The following is a 22,686-nucleotide window of genomic DNA, read 5'->3' as shown; positions in this document are numbered from 1 at the left end:
CCTGAGACACCCGCTTGAAGACAAGTAACTGCTATTCAATCTATAACAGTGAAAAACAAATTTTGGTTTTAAAAGCACGCTATAGAGACACCAGATATGATTGGCAATGTGCACTGGAACAGTTCTGCAGAGCACACACTGTAGGCCTGAGACACCCGCTTGAAGACAAGTAACTGCTATTCAATCTATAACAGTGAAAAAAAAATTTTGGTTTTAAAAGCACGCTATAGAGACACCAGATATGATTGGCAATGTGCACTGGAACAGTTCTGGAGAGCACACGCTGAAGGAAGGACTGACAGAGCCGCTTGAAGGACACTGACTGGCTGCTATTAGCTTACACTAGAAACCTTTTTTCTTTGTAAAAGCACGCTAAAGAGACACCAAATATGATTGGCAACTGTCAAAGCACGCTGGAACAGGTCTACAGAGCACACGCTGAAGTAGGCCTGACACCCAGACGCTTGCAGACAACTAACTGCTCTTCTATTACAGTGAAAAAAAAATATTTATTTTAAATCTAAAGCTTAAGCTATTGTAAAAACAGATATGAGTGGTGGCACTGGGCAAGAGGGCACAGTATCCACTGTGAACCTCACACAGAAGCTGGCAGGCAGGCAACTGCTCTTCTATTACAGTGGAAACAAAATTTTGGTTGTAAAAGCACGCTATAGAGACACCAGATATGAGTGGCAACTGTCAAAGTACGCTGGCAGGGTTGTGCAGGGCACACGCTGAAGGAAGGCCTGACAGAGCCGCTTGAAGGACACTGACTGGCTGCTATTAGCTTACACTGGAAACCTTTTTTCTTTGTAAAAGCACGCTAAAGAGACACCAGATATGATTGGCAACTGTCAAAGCACACTGGCACAGGTCTGCAGAGCACACGCTGAAGTAGGCCTGACACCCAGACGCTTGCAGACAACTAACTGATCTTCTATTACAGTGAAAAAAAATTATTTCTTTTAAATCTAAAGCTTAACCTATTGTTAAAACAGATATGAGTGGTGGCACTGACTGTGCAAATGGGCAAGGCATCCAACCTGACACAGAAGCTGGCAGGCAGGCAACTGCTCTTCTATTACAGTGAAAAAAAATGATTTCTTTAAAATCTAAAGCTTAAGCTATTGTTAAAACAGATATGAGTGGTGGCACTGACTGTGCAAATGGGCAAGGCATCCAACCTGACACAGAAGCTGGCAGGCAGGCAACTGCTCTTCTATTACAGTGGAAAAAAAATGATTTCTTTAAAATCTAAAGCTTAAGCTATTGTTAAAACAGATATGAGTGGTGGCACTGACTGTGCAAATGGGCAAGGCATCCAACCTGACACAGAAGCTGGCAGGCAGGCAACTGCTCTTCTATTACAGTGAAAACAAATTATTTATTTTAAATCTAAAGCTTAACCAATTGTTAAAACAGATATGAGTGGTGGCACTGGGCAAGTAGGCACAGTATCCAATGTGAACCTCACACAGAAGCTGGCAGGCAGGCACCTGCAATTACATTACACAGGAAAAAAAAAGCAGCCTGATGTTATAGCCCTAAAAAGGGCTTTTTGGGGTGCTGTCCTTACAGCAGAGATCAGATGAGTCCTTCAGGATTGTAGTGGACACTGAATACCCTAGCCTAGCTATCAATTTCCCTATCTAATCAGCAGCAGCTAAACTTTCCCTCCTCTCACTAAGCATGCAGCTTTAGAATGAATTGAAAATGGATGCTGGGAGGGAGGTTGGAGGGTGTGGAAGGGAGGGAGTGCTGCTGATTGGCTGGAATGTGTCTGCTGACCGAGAGGCACAGGGTCAAAGTTTGCCCAATGATGACGAATAGGGGGCGGATCGAACCGCCCATGTGTTCGCCCGCGGCGGCGAACGCGAACACGCTAAGTTCGCCGGGAACTGTTCGCCGGCGGACAGTTCGGTACATCACTAATCATAATCACTAAAATCATGTGGACAAAAAAATATAAAAGCAGGTCTTCTAAAACAATGGACCTTCCATAATCAAAAGAGAACATGATATGGATACGACATTAGTCAGATAAAATAATGTCAAATTTATTTTCCTCACTTCAAATTCCAAAATGTACATTCTTGAAATGACTGTAGTTTTTTTTTATAGGTATTTCAAACTATTTTTTAAAAATATGAATATATCATAAATACATTATATATATAAGTAGAGATTGTAGCAGTATTTGTCCAGTGATGCAGATGTAAAAATCAGATAACATCCATATAGAGGCTAAATAGCACACAAGGGATGAGGGAGGAGGGGGGAGTGACAAGGGAGGGAGGAGGGGGGGAGTGACAAGGGAGGAGGGGGGGAGTGACAAGGGAGGAGGGGGGGAGTGACAAGGGAGGGAGGAGGGGGGAGTGACAAGGGAGGGAGGAGGGGAGGAGTGACAAGGGAGGGAGGAGGGGGGGAGTGACAAGGGAGAGGGGGGGAGTGACGAGGGAGGAGGGGGGAGAGAGTGACAAGGGAGGGAGAGAGTGACAAGGAAGGGATGAGGGGGGAGAGAGTGACAAGGGAGGGATGAGGGGGGATAGAGTGACAAGGGAGGGATGGGGAGGGAGGAGGGGGGAGAGAGTGACAAAGGAGGGATGAGGGGGGAGAGAGTGACAAGGGAGGGATGAGGGGGGAGAGAGTGACAAGGGAGGGATGAGGGGGGAGAGAGTGACAAGGGAGGGATGAGGGGGAGAGAGTGACAAGGGAGGGATGAGGAGGGAGAGAGTGACAAGGGAGGGATGAGGGGGGATAGAGTGACAAGGGAGGGATGGGGAGGGAGGAGGGGGGAGAGAGTGACAAAGAAGGGATGAGGGGGGAGAGAGTGACAAGGGAAGGATGAGGGGGGAGAGAGTGACAAGGGAGGGATGAGGGGGGAGAGAGTGACAAGGGAGGGATGAGGGGGAGAGAGTGACAAGGGAGGGATGAGGAGGGAGAGAGTGACAAGGGAGGGATGAGGAGGGATAGAGTGACAAGGGAGGGATGAGGAGGGAGAGAGTGACAAGGGAGGGAGGAAGGGGGAGAGAGTGACGTGGGAGGGAGGAAGGGGGAGAGAGTAACGAGGGAGGGAGGAAGGGGGAGAGAGTGACGAGGGAGGGAGGGAGGAAGGGGGAGAGAGTGACAAGGGAGGGAGGAAGGGGGAGAGAGTGACAAGGGAGGGAGGAAGGGGGAGAGAGCGACAAGGGAGGGAGGAAGGGGGAGAGAGTGACAAGGGAGGGAGGGAGGAGGGGGAGAGAGTGACAAGGGAGGGAGGGAGGAGGGGGAGAGAGTGACAAGGGAGGGAGGAGGGGGGAGAGAGTGACAAGGGAGGGAGGAGGGGGGAGAGAGTGACAAGGGAGGGAGGAGGGGGGAGAGAGTGACAAGGGAGGGAGGAAGGGGGGAGAGAGTGACAAGGGACGGAGGAAGGGGGGAGAGAGTGACAAGGGAGGGAGGAAGGGGGGAGAGTGACAAGGGAGGGAGGGAGGAAGGGGGAGAGTGACAAGGGAGGGAGGGAGGAAGGGGGAGAGTGACAAGGGAGGGAGGGAGGAGGGGGAGAGAGTGACAAGGGAGGGGGGAGGGAGGAGGGGGAGAGAGTGACAAGGGAGGGAGGAGGGGGAGAGAGTGACAAGGGAGGGAGGAGGGGGAGAGAGTGACAAGGGAGGGAGGAGGGGGAGAGAGTGACGAGGGAGGGAGGAGGGGGGAGAGAGTGACAAGGTAGGGAGGGAGGAGGGGGGAGAGAGTGACAAGGGAGGGAGGAAGGGGGAGAGAGTGACGAGGGAGGGAGGAAGGGAGAAAGTGACAAGGGAGGGAGGAAGGGGGAGAGTGACGAGGGAGGGAGGAAGGGGGAGAGAGTGACAAGGGAGGGAGGGAGGAGGGGGGAGAGAGTGACAAGGGAGGGAGGGAGGAGGGGGGACGGAGTGACAAGGGAGGGAGGAGGGGGGAGAGAGTGACAAGGGAGGGAGGGAGGAGGGGGGAGAGAGTGACAAGGGAGGGAGGGAGGAGGGGGGAGAGAGTGACAAGGGAGGGAGGGAGGAGGGGGGAGAGAGTGACAAGGGAGGGAGGGAGGAGGGGGGAGAGAGTGACAAGGGAGGGAGGGAGGGAGGGAGGAGGGGGGAGAGAGTGACAAGGGAGGGAGGGAGGGAGGGAGGAGGGGGGAGAGAGTGACAAGGGAGGGAGGGAGGAGGGGGGAGAGAGTGACAAGGGAGGGAGGGAGGGAGGGAGGAGGGGGAGAGAGTGACAAGGGAGGGAGGGAGGGAGGGAGGAGGGGGGAGAGAGTGACAAGGGAGGGAGGGAGGAGGGGGGAGAGAGTGACAAGGGAGGGAGGGAGGAGGGGGGAGAGAGTGACAAGGGAGGGAGGGAGGAGGGGGGAGAGAGTGACAAGGGAGGGAGGGAGGAGGGGGGAGAGAGTGACAAGGGAGGGAGGGAGGAGGGGGGAGGGAGGGAGGAGGGGGGAGAGAGTGACAAGGGAGGGAGGAGGGGGAGAGAGTGACAAGGGAGGGAGGAGGGGGAGAGAGTGACAAGGGAGGGAGGGAGGAGGGGGGAGAGAGTGACAAGGGAGGGAGGGAGGAGGGGGGACGGAGTGACAAGGGAGGGAGGGAGGAGGGGGGAGAGAGTGACAAGGGAGGGAGGGAGGAGGGGGGAGAGAGTGACAAGGGAGGGAGGGAGGAGGGGGGAGAGAGTGACAAGGGAGGGAGGGAGGAGGGGGGAGAGAGTGACAAGGGAGGGAGGGAGGAGGGGGGAGAGAGTGACAAGGGAGGGAGGGAGGGAGGGAGGGAGGAGGGGGGAGAGAGTGACAAGGGAGGGAGGGAGGAGGGGGGAGAGAGTGACAAGGGAGGGAGGAGGGGGGAGAGAGTGACAAGGGAGGGAGGAGGGGGAGAGAGTGACAAGGGAGGGAGGAGGGGGAGGGAGTGACAAGGGAGGGAGGGAGGAGGGGGGAGAGAGTGACAAGGGAGGGAGGGAGGAGGGGGGAGAGAGTGACAAGGGAGGGAGGGAGGAGGGGGGAGAGAGTGACAAGGGAGGGAGGGAGGAGGGGGGAGAGAGTGACAAGGGAGGGAGGGAGGAGGGGGGAGAGAGTGACAAGGGAGGGAGGAGGGGGAGAGAGTGACAAGGGAGGGAGGAGGGGAGAGAGTGACAAGGGAGGGAGGGAGGAGGGGGGAGAGAGTGACAAGGGAGGGAGGGAGGAGGGGGGAGAGAGTGACAATGGAGGGAGGGAGGAGGGGGGAAAGAGTGACAAGGGAGGGAGGGAGGAGGGGGAAAGAGTGACAAGGGAGGGAGTGACGAGGGGGGAGAGAGTGACAAGGGAGGGGGAAGGAGAGAGTGACATCCATCACACACAATGCACCCCTTGCACACAGAAAAACACACAATGCATTACACAGACACACACACACACACACACACACAAGAAATACAACCCTTAAACACAATGCATTCCTTACACACACTCAATGCACCCCTTACAGACGCACACACAATGCACCCCTTACAGACGCACACACTGCATCCCATACATACACAGAAACACACCTTGCAGCCCTTACACATACAAACACAGATTCACGCAATGCATTCCATACACACATATCAGGACATCCCCTACACACTCCACCCCCTGTGAACAAACTCATTGATGGAACATGAAGGTGGACCCTGGGACCCAGACCTTGAGCTGTGTAAAGGGCCCAAAAAAATTGAGCTGCTTCTCGTTCTCCCAGAACATTGATTTTTGTGACCACAGTTACAAACAGCCTCCAGAGAGCCTGTTCTACACCAGACCAGTGAAGCCAGACTGCAGCTAGAGCCCATCATCATCCTCATCTGGTTGTAAGTAGGCAATCTAGTATATTATTCGTGGCACTAATCTCTAATTTACCTCACATTAAAGAAACACTATAGTCCCCAGAACCACTGCAGCTTAATGTAGTGGTTCTGGTGTCTATAGCCTGTCCCTGCAGGCCTTTTAATGTAAACACGGCGGCACTGCAGCACTGGCGTTAGTTAACATGGCAGATCATATGGGTGGGGCTTTGTGATGTCACATGGGGGGGACGGCAAACTTTACTTTTGCCTAGGGCGGCAAAAATCCTTGCACCGGCCCTGGCTGTATGGTATAACTAGTATGGAAGGGGATAAAAAAAAAAGATAAAACTGCATACAAATTGAAGCTGTAGAGCCGAAATGCGAATGAAATCGTGATATAAAGCAGTTTAGAACTCCTTGTAAAGTAAACAGCAAGGTATGCATTAAATTACCAGTTTGACCTAATTACACATGGTACTTATTAATTCCATGTTTCAAATATATAAAATCCGATTTCATTAAAAAAAAATATCATGTCCCATAATATGGAACTAAATAATTTGTAATACAACAATGAAACTGTGTACAAAGCTGCTAATTAATTGTGTTTTGTAATGAACATGCATTAATAATCTTGTTTCTGAAAATCTAAACATTTCACATCATCTGACAAATTGGGAAGTTTAACTAGAATGGATATCGTAATAGACTGTAAGAGGGGAAGAGGTTATTTAATGTTGCATATTGTATAGCTTTGTAATCCAATGTCAGAAAAGAATTGCTAGAGAAATGTATCCGCGACCTATTCTTTTAATTATAGTAAAAGTGTCATTGAAATTTTCGCTAGTTTTTAAAAAAAAATTTTTTTTAGTCTTACAGTGGGGCAATCCTGGACTCTTTTATTTTTCAGAATTGTATTTGATTGCAGGTAAACAGTGTATGTTTTGTTAAATGTAAATCTGAAAGATAATTAGTATAAATAAGCAAAAATTTATGAAGTATCCTGTAATGAACGGATTTTAGCCACACAACTGTATTTATTATGTGGGATTCATAAAGAACATGGCTCATGAGGGCACAATTTAATAGTTGTAATATTTTTTCAGCCACTATTGGCATATGGCATATATTGCAGACAAGACAGTAGCCCATGAGAGCACACAAATATCTTTTAGATATATGCATTCGGTTTCAAATTAATTGCAATTTGTCAGAAATTCGAGCAATCAGCTGTTCATCCCAAATCCCGAACTCCATAACACAATTAGGACATATAAAAGAAATGAAACCAGCAATGCATAAAACCATTTAATTTGTAATTTGGTGTTTAATCCATAGCACCCATACAAAAGACGATTGATGGAAATCACAGATCAAATCTGAAGCAGGAGCAGTAAAAAATAAAATCATGGAGGCCCAACCTCACAACCTGCAGAATTTAAAGGATCTGCTGTTAATGTCTTGGTGCTAGTTACCACAGGATCGTTTAAGAGGTCTTGTGGAGTCCATGCATCGATGCGTCAATGCATCAGAGCTGTTTTGGCAGCATGAGGGGGGCATACACCATATTAGACATGTGGTTTTAATGTTGGGGCTGAAGTGTGTGTGTGTGCGTGCATATAGACTTTTTACTGCTCCTCCTATTTCCCTTGTATTGGTTACTTCTACTCACTTGATATGTTAGCAGTACACTGACCAACTTTTGCGAAGAATCATGACTCACACCCCCCACCCCCCAATTTGTAGTTTGCCTTGCACAAGTCTAATATATTTAGGGCTTACCATCTTTAAAGGGTTACTCTAAACACCATAACCTCATTAGTTATTTGAAGCAGCCATGGTGCCTCAAAATTGTATTTGAAATGCTGCACATACTGAGATTAACCCCTTCCATCCTGGTTAATGTCAATTCCACACATATGCCTTTTGCACAGAACTGCATTCATTGGCTGAGAGCAGTCACCTGATGCTCTCAGCCAATGAATCAGGCTACACTGACTTCCATCTCCTTGTCACCCAGCACGAGAGAAGTATAAGAGCCTGGTGAGAACCCAGGTAAGTGGGCAAATTGATACTAAATGGTTCTGGGCCAGGGTGCTTTTGACAACATAACCACTACAATGGGCTGTAGTGGTGATGATGCTTGAAGTAACTCTTTAAAGGACCACTATAGTGCCAGGAAAACAAACTTTGGGTCCCCCTCCCGCCGGGCTCTAGTGGGAGGAAGGGGTTAAAGACTTACCTTTCTCCAGCGTCGGGCTCCCTCGGTGCTGAGGACTCTCCTCCCTCTTCCGACGCAGAAGACAGAGGAGAGCCACGCGCATTCAGTCAGTCCATAGTAAAGCATTTCTCAATGCTTTACTATGGACCCTGGCCTCTAGCGGCTGTCAATGAGATAGATTAACCCTAATGTAAACACAGCAGTTTCTCAGTTTCTCCATCTTAGCTCCCTCTTAGTAAAAATGTGCAATTAGTTTGGTTCCGAATGTCCAAATTGCCGAATTTCAGAAGTGCCAAACCAAACCAAATTGCTGAATTACCGAATTGCTGAAGTGCCGAATTTCGGAAGTGCCGAAGTGCTTCAGATTTGTAAGTGGCAAGAGAGGGATGCCTACGAATGTCCAAAGTCCCAAACCAAAGTGACGAATTGCTGAAGTTCAGAATTTAGGAAAAGCCAAACTGAACCGAAGTATTGAAGTGCCGAATTCCCGAATTTCGAAGTGCCGAACAGAACTGAATTTTTTGCTCATGCACATCGTTACCTCTCAGTGACTGTTATACGGCCTGTCCTTTACACCTGGTAGTCAGAATACAGAGAGCATACAAAGAAGAGGAGGAATGAAACCATGTTTCTTCTTCTCCTCTTTATGTTTGCCCTGTCTCTTCCTTGTCTGAACTGGATTATGTTGTAATTTGTTAAATCTATAATATTGATTCAAAAGGAAACAGAGAATCACATGAACACAGTGTTATTACAAATTATAGGTGATGTTCAATGTTTTATTCAATGGTGTAAATTCCAGGGATATGATGGTTCCCTTTAAATATTTTATAGCATGACTGTCTTTTCTACAATGTGTGTTAATTAGTGGATTAAAAATGTACTTGATTGTTTTACCTGTGTCTTTCACCATTACTAGTGGTTGCTGCTGCAGACCCCGTTGTGTCAAGGTTTAATCCTTTATTTAGCTGATTACCAGGACGTGCTGCTTTGTGTTTCCTGTTCACCTGGTCATTACATTGTTAAAATTGAATGTGTTCATTTAAACATAATATGCTAGGCTGGTTTACTATGTTAGTCTTAATTACACTGTCCTGCACCTATTATTTTAGGTCCACCTGATAAACAAGTTGTAATTCTATTTTAGCGCCAATTATGTGTGCAACGAATGATGAAATGGATTCCTAAATAAACTCTTAAATTACCGCTTAATAAAGATTGTGCTGCATTATTCTACGTAATGTGCCGTTTTATTTACCTGTTCCACTGTTGTAATCTTACGGAATATAACAATATTGGTTTACAGGTCTGATTTGTGATTATACAACTGGCCCTGTGCTGTGAGCTATATCCGCTACAACTAATTTATTTTGAAGTAACAACCAATCATAGCATTCAGAACCAATTATAGTGTTCAGGGTCATGTGATCAATAAATAGAAAGCACTGCTTCTAATTGTTAAAACTGTGTCTCTGACATGGTGCTAGCAAGCATGGAACACATACATTTTGTCCCCTTCTTCTTTGTTCATCCAATTGTATCTATAGAATTAATTACTAAAGATATAACTAAGACTTGTTTATTCAGTTTCAAATGAGTTGAGATTCGTCCAAATGTCGGGCAATCGACAGGTCGTCCAAATTCCGTAACTCTGAACTGTCATATGACCGAATCACAAAGCAAACAAAACCAGTAATGGACAAGCCATTTTTTTTTGGTGACTTGGAGATGATTGATGGTTAGAGGAGAGCCATTAACTGTTGATTTTATTCAGAGATCAAGTGAGAGGTGACCAAAAAAGGGTAAAAAGAAGCAGCAGTAAAAAAAAAAACCAAAAAAAAAAAACCTATATATGTATTTATATATTTTATATTTAATAAATATGCAACATATAAACATAGATTTTTAATACTTTTCCTTGAACTGTGAACCCAATGGTGGGAAAATGCGGGAATATTTATATAATGTACATTTTTGGAGTACACTGTTTTGCCCATTTACGCTCCTTTTTATTTCGGTGGAATCAATTTTCTCAAACTTTTTACATGAATGAAAATTTTAAGACACCTGAAATGCCTTATGTACAGATTTCAGATCACCCAAATGAAAGTTGTTGTTGTTGTTTTTTTTTGTTTTTTGTTTGAAAAACCAATATGGCCGAACCAAGTCTTTTCTCAATGTACAAATAAAGGGACACTATAGGCCCCCAGGCAACTCCATAAATTGTTTTCCATTATGGGTGTCAGGGGAAGCTCAGGTTCAAGTTTTGCTTAAGGCCGAACAAAGTCTAGAGCCACCTCTGTAAAAATTACTATAGGTGTTTGGAGTGCTTTTTTTTTTTTTATTTGACAATTTTTATTTTGTCAGTAAGCAACGTATTTAGGGTACAGAAGAGAAATGGTAGGTAGGTCGTTAATTAGTTTTGTACAGTTGCTCATTACACAGGGGAAGGGTACATAACAGAGAAGGGGGGGAAGGTGCATCACAGTATAAGACAGTAGAGCGTTATTATTGACATTAAATCAACATTGTTTCCAGCTCGGAGTGACAATATATCCACATAATAGCATATCACATAAAAACATATCAGCATAGCACCTCACAGGTGGCCGTGGGGGTGTGGGCAGTCAATTGCGACCTGTGTGTTTTAAGGACATTTCGAACTAACTAGCAAAGTACATCACCGGGTATATTACCAGAGCTCCATGTTTGCCAAAGCTCCCAAGCTTTCCGATAGAGTGTAGAGGGGGGTTTGTAGGAGGTTTCGTAAATCCACTGCTTATGCAATTCCTCTAGGAGGCTTTCCTTCTTGGGAAGGATCGTGGATTTCCATCTCCTTGCTATTAATTGCTGCGCCGTCAAGCCTATGTGCAAGGTCAATTTTCTGGCATGTTGGGGCATCTCTCTAGGGAGATCAAGCAGGAGGCACAACTGCGGGGTGAATGGGAGGGAGCTTTGTGTGGCATCTTGGATCAGTGCGTGGATCTCAGTCTAATAACTGTGTAGCCGTGGACAGCTCCACCATATAAGGTGCAGCGAGCCCTCTGCTGCATGGCATCTCCAGCAGAGTGGTGAGGTGGAGGGGAAGATCTTATGTAGTCTGGTCAGCACGAAGTACCAGCGGTACAATATTTTGCGGTGTTGTTCAATGTGGGAGTTGGATTTTAGTAGTTTGAGAGGGTTGGACAGGATAGTGTCCCAGGATTTAGGTGGCACTGCACTTCCAAGATCGTTTTCCCATTGTTGAGCATATTTTGTGGTGGAGAAATGGTTATAATATGCTATGGAGCTGAGACACATGAAGACTTGTTTACATTTAGGTAGTAGTTTTGCAGTTATACACACTTGTTCCCATGCAGTTATCCTGTTAGCATCTCTGGTAGTGTCTAAGCAGGGTTTCGCTTCTCTAGATATATAAGAATTTAGCTGGAGGTGTGAGTATAGCGAGGACTGTGGGAGTGCATATTTGTCGGCTAAGCTCATGTAGTCTAGGAGATTCTAAGCATCAAATAGGTGGTAGAGGTGTGTTGCACGTCTGCGGTGCTCATGTAGTCTAGGAGATTTTAAGCATCAAATAGGTGGTAGAGGTGTGTTGCACGTCTGCGGTGTGGGGATGATGTAGGGTAGGGCCTTGAGGGGGGTTGCCAGGGGTGCTGCCCAGCCTGGGTCTATACTTGTCCCAGATTTAAAACAACAGCAGTATCTGGGGGGGGGGGGGGTGAGAGTGCAGGCAAATCAGGCCTGAGATGTGACGGTGTCCAAATCAGGTGTGGGATTTCATGGTTACCCAATTGGTCTCGCTCTAATGAGACCCATTGTGGTTTGGGCTCAGAGATTATGTGGCTGTGGCCAATACTGCTGCATGGTAGTAGCCTTGGACATTGGGTAGTGCCAAACCTCCCAGTTTCTTGGGGGCTTGTAAGAGATTCGTGGATACTCTGGCTTTGCCTCCCGCCCACTCAAACTTCCCCATGTCAGCCTGAATTGTCTTAAAGTAGGAGGGAGGAAGGTGGAGAGGGATGGTGCGGAAGAGGTACAATAGCCTCGGCAATATTTTTTATTTTTTTTTATTTATTTTTTTGTAAATATTTTTATTAATGTATTTGCAATGTATTTTCAACAAGAAAAAGGGGTTGGACTCGCAGGTCCCTGGAAACAACAACATAAAGTATTTGCATGTGGGCTCGCAGGCCCCAATGAGCTATGCGGACTCGCAGATCCCACGCATTCAAAGCACGTAATAGTGAGTGCCTGTGTCTCATGTGTTGCCTAGCCTCAGCAATATTGACATTTTGAGCGTCACTATGCAGTCAGTCCAGGACAGGTACATCAGTGACCATTGCTTCAGAAGCTGACTGCACTTATTCCAAACTGCAACATAGTTTTCTGACATGAGGTTTTCAGGATTTCTGGTGATTGTCAGTCCTAAGTAGCGTAAGGATTCAGTTCTCCAGTCAAAGTCATAGGTGTGCGTGAGGGTACGTAGCACCGGGGCAGGGATGCCAATAGGCAAGGCCTGTGTCTTGGATGCGTTAACTGAGTAGTATGAGACCTGTCCATAGGTGTGTATCAACTGCAGAAGCATAGATAGGGAGTCTTGTGGGTTTGCTATGTACAGTAATACGTCATCTGCAAATGCGCTGATCTTAATCTGCCTGTCCCCTAAGTGTATTCCCTGTATCTTCTCGTTTAGGCGTATACGGTGCAGGAGGGTTTCTAGTGCAAGGATGTATAAAAGTGGGGATAGGAGGCACCCCTATCTCGTCCCATTAGTAATTGGAAAGATGGGGGACAGGAATCCGGCTTGGTTTACCTGTGCCGCGGGCGAGGAGTAGAGTGCAAAAATTTGTTGGATTATTTGTGGGGGGAATCCAAATTTATCTTAAACCTGTTTCAGGAAGACCCAGCCGAGGCGGTCAAAAGCCTTCTCAGTGTCAAGGGCTAAGAGGAGACCCCATCTTCCAGGCCTCCCAAGCTCCCTCTGCACTAGGCCTAGTTTTCGGATGTTGTCTAAGCCTGGTCTGTCCCACACGAAGCCTGTCTGGTCATCCTGTATCAAGTGTGGTAGGATTGTGCTCAGTCTATTCGCAAGGATTTTTGCGTAGATTTTCGCGTCTGTGTTAAGGATATGGGTCTGTAGTTCTTGCACAGGTTCAGGAATTTTTCAGGTTTGGTGATTGTCACTATTGTAGCCAGTAGTACTTCAGGAGGCAGGCTGCCGGTAGTTGCTGTCTGCTGGTACACTTTCAGGAGCTGTGGCGCCAATGTGGCTCCGAACTCTTTATAGTATGTCTTGGGGAGTCCATCTGCACCTGGAGACTTCCCGGGGGGAGCAGATTAATGGTTCTGGCAGTGGTCCTCCGTCAACCTGGGCAGTGTGATGTCTGCTAGGTATTGGGCTGCTTCTGAGGGTTGGGGGTGGGGCCTAGTATCATCCACACGGAGGTTATATAACTTAAAGTAAAAGGTTGCAAATGTGTTGCTAAATGCTTGTGGATCTATGTGTTTATTGCCTTCGTCATCTATTATGTGGGCTATTTTACATTGGGTCAACCTAGCTCTGAGCCGTGCTGCTAGGTGTTTGGTGGCTTTGCCAGAGGTGTTGTATGTGGTGGTCCTGAGCTTATAAAGAAGACTGTTTGTTTTGTCCGCCTGTAGTTTGGCGATGGTCGTTTGTAGGTCGTTTATTTGATTTAAATAAGCTTGCGTGGGTTGGGCTTTATTTTTCGCACTGATTTCGGCTACGTTTTTGTAAGTATCCAGCAGCGTGAGCTGGTTTCGCCACTTAAGATAGGAGGATCGTTTAATAAAAAGCCCTCTGACTACTGCCTTATGGGCGCTACAGACCCGTTTGTTTGGAAGTATTCCGTGAGTGTGGTCTGGATCAAATCTCGAAAGGCAGCATCTGCCAAAAGCGATTCCTTAAGGCGCCATTGCCCTTGCCGTCTGAATTGAAAATTATCATGTAAGTGTAAGTGTACTTGGCTGTGGTCTGACCAGGTGATTTCCCCTATTCTGCATTCCTGTAATTGTGCTAATGTGGCATTGTCAAGGAAAAAGGTGTCTATGCGAGTATTCATGTTGTGGACTTTTGAGTGGAACGCGTAGTCAGCCTGTGTGGGGTGTAATGTTCGCCAGGCGTCGTACAGGCAGTGTTGTGCCAGTAATTTGGCTATAGCTTTGCACGTGTCAGCTATGTGTGATTTCCTCCGGCCTGTGGGGTGTGCTGTTGTGTCTAAGGTTGGCAGTTGGATAAAATTAAAATCTCCACATAGGATCAGGCCTCTTGTCTTAACCTCATCAATGGTGAGGAGGAGAGTTTGAAGGTAATGTTTGGCTTCCACATTAGGAAAGTACGCCGCAACCAGGGTATATGGTGCGTTATTGAACATGCCCACGAGAATGATAAACCTTCCCTTAGGATCTATGATTTTTCTATGGAGTGTAATAGACGTGTCTTTATGGATGAAAATTGAGACTCCTTTAGTTTGGGTTTCAGAAAGGGCATGGAACTGGGTCGGGTAGTATTTGTTATATATAGCCGGTATATGGTCTCTTTTAAAGTGCGTCTCCTGCACGCATGCAATGTCTATTCTCTCTTTTTTCAGGTCTCTGAGTAGGAGACTCAGTTTACCGGGGGTGTTGGGCCCCTTGACATTAAGGGTCGTAAGTTTCATAAAAGGCTAAGTGTATGGTAGCTGCGGTGGTGGCCCAGGGGTACAGTGCCCTATTGAGTGGTGCAATGTGGGGTTTGCAGCTCTTGCCGTAGCAGTTCAGAGAAGGACTACAGGTCATCTTCGGTGAGACTGGTGATGCAGGGTGATAGCGGGGGGAGGAGGTAACTATAGGAGGGGGAAGAAGTCCTGCAACTGCGGGTGAGAAAACGCTCAGCAAGTCTGAGCAACAGTGTTGTCTGGCTCTCCCAGACCCACACGGAGTGGGGGACGGCTTTGAGTGTCTCCATACGCTAGAGTCACTCTGGTCTTAGGGCCCAGTTGGGGCTACTGGAAAGCCAATGGGTTAGTGGGGTGGCACTTCTCTTGCATTAACTGTGCCTACACCTTACGACCATGTGTGCGGTGTTGTAATTGACCAGTTAAAACGTGTTAGGGCTGGATTCTGATCACAGAGGCAAAGTGTACATTAGATAATGCTTAACCATAAAAAAAATGCATATAAAATGTAGAGCATCTCACAACCAAGGACATACAGTGTGCAATTACATTTGATATCTCACATTTGAGGGGATTTTGCCCTGGGGCATGCCTGTGTACTGCTACTATATTATCCATTGAAGATCTTTGCTAATCAGGCAGTGGCGGGTGTTGGCTATAAAGGCTAAGTGCACTGCTGTTAAGTCTAAACCGTATAAGAGTAAAAACCTAAATCGTGGAATATTGCACAGGCTGAGGCATAGAATGTGCAGTGGGATACGGTACCTTACAAATGAGGGGCTTCTGCTTTGAGGCGTGGTTGTGCTCAACTGCTATACATTCTTGTGAACGGTCTTGCTAATCGGGAAGTGTCGGATTCTAACCATAGAGTCTAACGCATTATAGTTAAGTTTACACCTTGTAAAAAACATAAACATGAACATCTCACTAGCAAGGACATAAGCTGTCCAGTGATATCCCTACATGGGAGGGCCTTCTACCCATAGGCGTGAGTCCATTCCGGCGTCAGTCTGGACTTTAGCCGGCGAGGACGCCAGAGGTGTTGGTATTGGTATACCCCAGTCCTGTAGCTTTTGTAGGCCATCAGTTTCCATTGCCACTGCATGGATCACCCCCTGTTTCTGTACCAGCAGCTACGCCGGGTATCCCCACCGATAGCCGATATCGTTGGATCTGAGTGTGGTTGTGATCAGGGACATCGATTTCCTAAACTGCAGCGTGGCAGACAATAGGTCTGCGAAGACTTTGATGTTGGCGTATGGCTCGGGAAGGGATGCATTCCTACAGGCCTTCGTGATGCGCTCTTTCACGTGATAGAAATGGATGCGTGCGATTACATCCCTCGCGGTAGTGGCAGGTAGGTGGCTAGGTCTGCGCGGGCATTGGGCTCTATCGATTACCAGGAGGTCCGGATGGGTAGCTGGGATTAATTCCTGGAACAGGTCGGTCAGGTATTTGTTCAGTTCTGTGGATTTAACTGATTGAGGCATACCCCTGAAGCGAAGATTCTTCCTTCTGGACCTATCTTCCAGGTCTGTGACTTTGCGTTTCTGGGTCTCCAGTGAGATCTCCAGCTCTTGTAGCTTTTCCGCAAGACTGTTATAGGCCACTGCAAAGTCGTCCAATGATTTCTCCACGTGGGCCATCCTGCTCCCAATTTCTAGAAGCTCATTTCGGAGATCTGTGGTAAGCGTATGAATCTGTACTTAAATGCTTGCCTGCAGCTTGTCAGACAGCTCTGCCATCAGGGTTCTAATCCCTGTAACTGTGAGGGGGCCTTTCTATGAGGCTGAGCTCGGGGAGGGCGGGGTGGAGGGTGAAACCTCGCCTGAGCGCTGGTCGCCGCCATCTTGGGTCTGGCCTTCTCTGCTTTTCCCTGCCGGAGCTCGTGTGAGAAAGAAGGAGGCTTTTTCCACTCTGGGAGTCTTGCCCTTCTTTGTGACATGGTGAGGGTAGGTGCACAGATTGCTTTCGTTGGGTGGCGTGTAATCCCGGTTATTTTAGCCCCTGAAGACCTGGGCTGCGGGAGCTTCACATAAGTGTGGCCGGTCCCATCGAGCTCCAAGCCACGCCCCGTGGAGTGCTCTTTTAAGGTATATGTTATATGCTACATTTCCCAGCTAGCAGCAACTGAGAATAGTCTGTGCCGCACCAAGTATTTTGTAGCATATTAATTGTCATTTTATACCTTCTTATCATTTGCATAAAAAAAACTTCACAAAGAACTGCAAATATATTTTCATATCCGAAGTTATGTAGTTAGGGAAGCTTATTGCTAATCTCAAGCAATATGCTAGGGATATTTGTTAATCATGGATAAATAGCTAAGAATCTTTAACTTTGCCATTCTGTGATAGGTCAAACGCTGAGACATTAAGTGCCTCGTGTGGTTAGCTGAGGTTCGTTTAACTGTGCAAATCTTTTCCTGTATAGCTGATGTTTATTCTCAGAGCACATATTGATTAACTACATTTCAGTAGAGATTCCCTTGGTACCTCTGTAAATGAATATGTAAGAAGGTTGTAAATTCATTTCAAAAGATTCTGAAAATAAATAACAGTATATTTTACTCCTTAACAGGAAAATGTACATGATTATTTTTTTTATTAAAGGAACACTATAGTCCCCTAAATTACTTTAGCTAAATAAAGCAGTTTTAGTGTATAGATCGTTCCCCTGCATTTTCACTGCTCAATTCACTGTCATTTAGGAGTTAAATCACTTTGTTTCTGTTTATGCAGCCCTAGCCACACCTCCCCTGGCTATGATTGACAGAGCCTGCATGAAAAAAAAACTGGTTTCACTTTCAAACAGATGTAATTTACCTTAAATAATTAAATCTCAATCTCTAAATTGAATTTTAATCACATACAGGAGGCTCTTGCAGGGTCCAGCAAGCTATTAACATAGCAGGGGATAAGAAAATCTTAATTAAACAGAACCTGCAATAAAGAAAGCCTAAATAGGGCTCTCTTTGCAGGAAGTGTTTATGGAAGGCTGTGCAAGTCACATGCAGGGAGGTGTGACTAGGGTTCATAAACAAAGGGATTTAACTCCTAAATGGCCGAGGATTGAGCAGTGAGACTGCAGGGGCATGTTCTATACACCAAAACTGCTTCATTAAGCTAAAGTTGTTTTGGTGACTATAGTGTCCCTTTAATGATGCATAAATCAAAATGCTATTTTAATTTAGATGGGTACATTTTTTAATACAAATGCTATAAAGTACCCAGTTCAACTTCTTTTCTTTGATTTAGAAACAAGACACCCCATTTCATGGAGATCTAATCCTTTGGCAAAGATAGACCGTTCTGGATACACAATTCTGTACCGAGTAAAAGGAGTTGGCACTAGGAGTGTATTCATATTAACTTAACATATTGAATATTGGTGATTGCATAATGACTGGCTACTCGTTTCGGTTTATGAATAATTGGAGAATTATGGCTCATCCCACACTCCCAAAATTGCTGTTTTGTCCTAAATATGATAACTTCAAAGTATATGTTGCACTGGAAAGCATTATAATTTGCATATTTTTTTCATGTTATTATTATTATTATTGGCATTGATATAGAACCAACTTATAACACGTAGATTTAAAGATTTAGTTTTTATTATCATTTTAGGAGCTCATACAGTTTGTTTCTTCTACCACTTTTTGACTGTGCAACAACTCATTCCTGCGCTTTTCTATTGAACGTACTGATTTTTAATTGGCATTGTGACAACCTTATATTATAGTGTAGCACAAACTCAACAAAAACATGTGTACACCGAAATATCAATAAAGAACACAATAGTTTTATGACATAAACCATATTATCATTTGTGCACTAATGTTCAGCCTCTGGTATAATTCTGATGCAATATGCATATAATTTTAATTTTATGTTGTTTGAAGTTTGAAATCCCCCAAAAAACTAGAGAAAATTATACTATTCCAGTAACTATAAACGAGATCTATTACAACAGCAGTCAAAAACTTGATTATTTTGTTGGCTTAGTGCACAGCGTATTTACACTTACGCATGAAGGGTGGAATTATTAGACTGCCTACTGAAATAGCATATTGTGGATGACGAGGGAACACACATCACAGTTTAATTTCCAATCTTTAGTAAACCCTGTTTCAGTTTTATAACCAGAGGTGAAAATTTCTATTTATAGTTACCATATGTTATACTGAGCCAACAATTTCCTTAGAGCTAGATATAAAAAAACAAAACCCTTTCCAGCATGCAATCTGAAGGGGAACGGTATCAGTGGAACACAGAATACAGATAACATTGTGTTGAGGTAAAACAGGAAAAATGTGTTGGTCAGTTCGTGACATTTATAGGACTAGCAAGACGTGGACTGGCAGAATAAAGTTAAAGGCTCTTTAGTGGGATAAGACGTCAGGGCGCCTTTGAAGATGTTTAGAGAGGGTGATAGCTAAAAATGACATGATACTGAGTTCCAGAGGCATTCCAAAAAATAATGAAAGTGGAAGTGGGATATTTTTATGAGAAATGGATAGCCTTGAGTCATCAGAAGAGCATAAATGCCAAATATTGAAATGCATACTGAAAATGACTAAGAGAAGGAGGGCGGAGAGTTGAGATGTGTCTTCTAAGCCAAAGTAAAAACTATTCCTGGTGGGAAATACCAAAGAAGGATTCCTGTGTAAGAATTAGGAGCCAACATGGGTTGAATGAGTTGAACCCTTTTATGTAAAAGTTAGATAGCCAAAGCACCCCTCGATAATGGCATTTAACTCCTCACTCACTTCATTGGAGAAGAGCATGATGACTTTAGACTTCAAATATTGACTTATTGTGTTCCAACTCCCTGGTGGAGGTGATGCTTACTGTTGATATTTTACCTTGCTCATACACCAAACATGATCAAGGGCACGAAGAAAATGAATACGAACACATATGAACATAATTTCTGAACAAATGATTCTGAGGAGTCACATTTGTCTTTGTTCCCAAGGCTAACAGGAACCACAAAGCTATATGCAGCAGACCCAGAGAGTAAAATTGGAGTAACATCCTGAAATTCCTTAGGACACAATGCCTTTAAAAGACAAAGGTTGGCTAAATATACATGGAGTAAAGTGAGGCACAGTGAGATATGAATTATCCATAGAGCTGATGTACAACGGTTAATGACCTAGTAAGACATTATAATGCTGGAATATTGAAACTCTAAGAAAAACATTTATCAATGTTATTAATACAGCACAATGTCAACAAGACTGTACACAGCAGATATAGAGCGTAAAGAAGCAGCTTAAAGTATCCAGGTATACCTTCCTTACTTATATCTTACTTCACCTTCTCCCCTTGTGAACTACCATCCAATTGAACATATTGCCTTGGGTTGCCTTAGCAAAATACAAATAAAAACTTTATCTTCCCTTTTCAGGTTTTTTTTTGTTTTTTTCATCACTGCTAAATGTGCAAAACTACTAGCAAAATGTAAACTGTGTGTGGTAGCTTTAAGTCAATAGCAAGTGCGACACAATTATTCCGCTTGTCTAGTACTTCAAGTCAGAGTCAGTTGGCATTCTGATGTGGAAGTGAGTGTTTAAAGCCATCTTGCAAATATGGATTTTCAACCGATCTATAAACAGCATGTGACAAGGGTACTGGTCCATAAAAACTATGAGAAACAGGGATTTAAAAAAAAAATGTAATAGGTTAAAATAGAAAGCACACTGGGCTTAATTCTCTCAAGTGTGGATTTTTGGTGAAAATGTGAAATTGTCCATATATTTTTACTATTTTACTTTACTATTTTAGCTGGTGGTAATATATTTTATTTAAATGGTTTAACTTGTTAAAAGGAACTAAGTAGTTTAATTCTTCTGGAAGTAAAGTGGCATATTATGAGGTTTCTGATATGCCAGGTAAGCTGTTTTTAGTACCAGTTGACATCTTTGCAATTTATTCATATACAAATTGTATTGCTCTTTGTATGCTATTGATGCTGGGCATTGCATTTTCTTTTAGCCATTATTTAGGTGCATACAATATGTCTCTCAGCAGTACATCATTATTTAATTTGTGGTCTAATGAACGTCATAGAAGGAAAGAAAGCTCTTTGAAGTGGTCTAGGTACAGTGTCCTTATTGCACTTAGTGCTGCAATGTAGTGCAGTATTAAGATTGCCTCTAGTGGCTGTCTACTAGACAGCTACTTGAAGGGCTTCCGGAAGGTTACCGGACATTTGGTCCGCTGACACTGGACGTCCTCATGCTCTGTATGAGGACATCCAGCATTGGCTATTTTCCCATAGGAAAGCATTGATTCAATGCTTTCCTATGGGGAAGCCTAATGTGTGGCCAACCCTTGCCGTATATGCACATTAGAGCCCCCTCATTGAGTGAAGTACTAGGAGGCAGAGCCCCAACCCATTGCTGAGGAACTACTAATAGACAGAATACAGATAACATTGTGTTAAGGTAAAACAGGAAAAAGGTGTTGGTCAGTTTGTAGCATTTATAGGACTAGCAAGACGTGGACTGGCAGAATAAAGTTAAAGGCTCTTTAGTGGTATAAGACATCAGGGCGCCTTTGAAGATGTTTAGAGAGGATGATAGCTAAAAGTGACATGATACTGAGTGCCAGAGCCATTCCGAAAAAAAATGAAAGTGGAAGTGGGATAATTATATGAGAAATGGATAGCCTTGAGTCATCAGAAGAGCATAAATGCCAAATATTGAAAATGAAATACATACTGAAAATGACTAAGAGAAGGAGGGTGAAGAGTGAAGATGTGTCTTATAAACCAAAATAAAACTTATTCCTGATGGGAAATACCAAAGGAGGATTCCTATGTAAGGATAAAGAGCCAACATGAATGGGTTAGAGTTGAACCCTTTTATGTAAAGTTAGATAGCCAAAGCATTCCTCTATAATGGCATTTAACTCCTCCCTCACTTCATTGGAGAAGAGCATGATGACTTTAGATATTGACTTATTGTGCTTCAACTCCCTGGTGCAGGTGATGCTTACTGTTGATATTTTACCTTGCTCATACACCAAACATGATCGACCCATTGCCTAGGAACTACTTCTGGACAGAATACAGATAACATTGTGTTAAGGTGGACTAGACAGTAACTTGAGGGACTTCCAGAAGGTTACCGGACTTTTGGTCCGCTGACACATCTATCATTGGCTATTTTCCCATAGGAAAGCATTGATTTAATGCTTTCCTATGGGGAGGCCTAATGTGTGCGCGACCCTCGCCGTGCATGCACATTAGAGCCCCCTCATTGAGTGACGTACCAGGAGGCAGAGCCACGACCCATTGCCGAGGAACATCAGCACTAGGATCAGGTACGTAAATAAAGGATTTTTAACCCTTTATTCCCCGCCGTGAGGGGGCAAGGGAGGGGGACTCTAGTATTCCTTTTAACAAAGCAGTTTTTGTCTATAGACCCCTTTCGTTTCACTGCTCAATTCTCTGCCAAACGCAAAAAATGGTAAAACAATAAAGAACAAAAAAAGATAATAAGGAATTTGTTTTTACAATTAACTAGGTGAAGAGGAAAACCTATCCCTTTAAATATGAAGGGTCTATATAGTGGGACTATCTGGTTAGTATTTTGCAGTAGGTGGTGATAGGGAGCCAGAGAGCCACCCCAATAGAACATGGCTATAGCAGGGCAACTGGACTATGATGACAGAGAGACACCAACATGTTACCAGCTATGCACTAAGCCATCCGGGGTTGGAGAAAAAAGCTCAAACTACTGCAGCGAGTAATGTTCTTTTCTTTGATTAAACTAAGGGTTACTTGTTATATGTTGACACTGTGCTAGTGCTTCTTAAATTGTGAATGTTTTGCATGTATTCTAGGTACAAAAGTTGGTTGTACTGCAGATAGAGACAACCCTACACTCATTGCGTGTTGTGGCCAAGCTATTACAACCTCAGTTATTAAATCTCTTGATCATATTAGACCCATGGTTTTAAAAATAGTTTCTCTAAAAGTTATGGGCATGAATTC

This window comes from Pelobates fuscus, chromosome 9 (genome assembly GCF_036172605.1).
Source record: "Pelobates fuscus isolate aPelFus1 chromosome 9, aPelFus1.pri, whole genome shotgun sequence".
NCBI classification, from domain to species: Eukaryota; Metazoa; Chordata; class Amphibia; order Anura; family Pelobatidae; genus Pelobates; species Pelobates fuscus.
The sequence above is the reverse complement of the archived record's forward strand: the minus strand, read 5'-3'. Positions refer to the sequence as shown.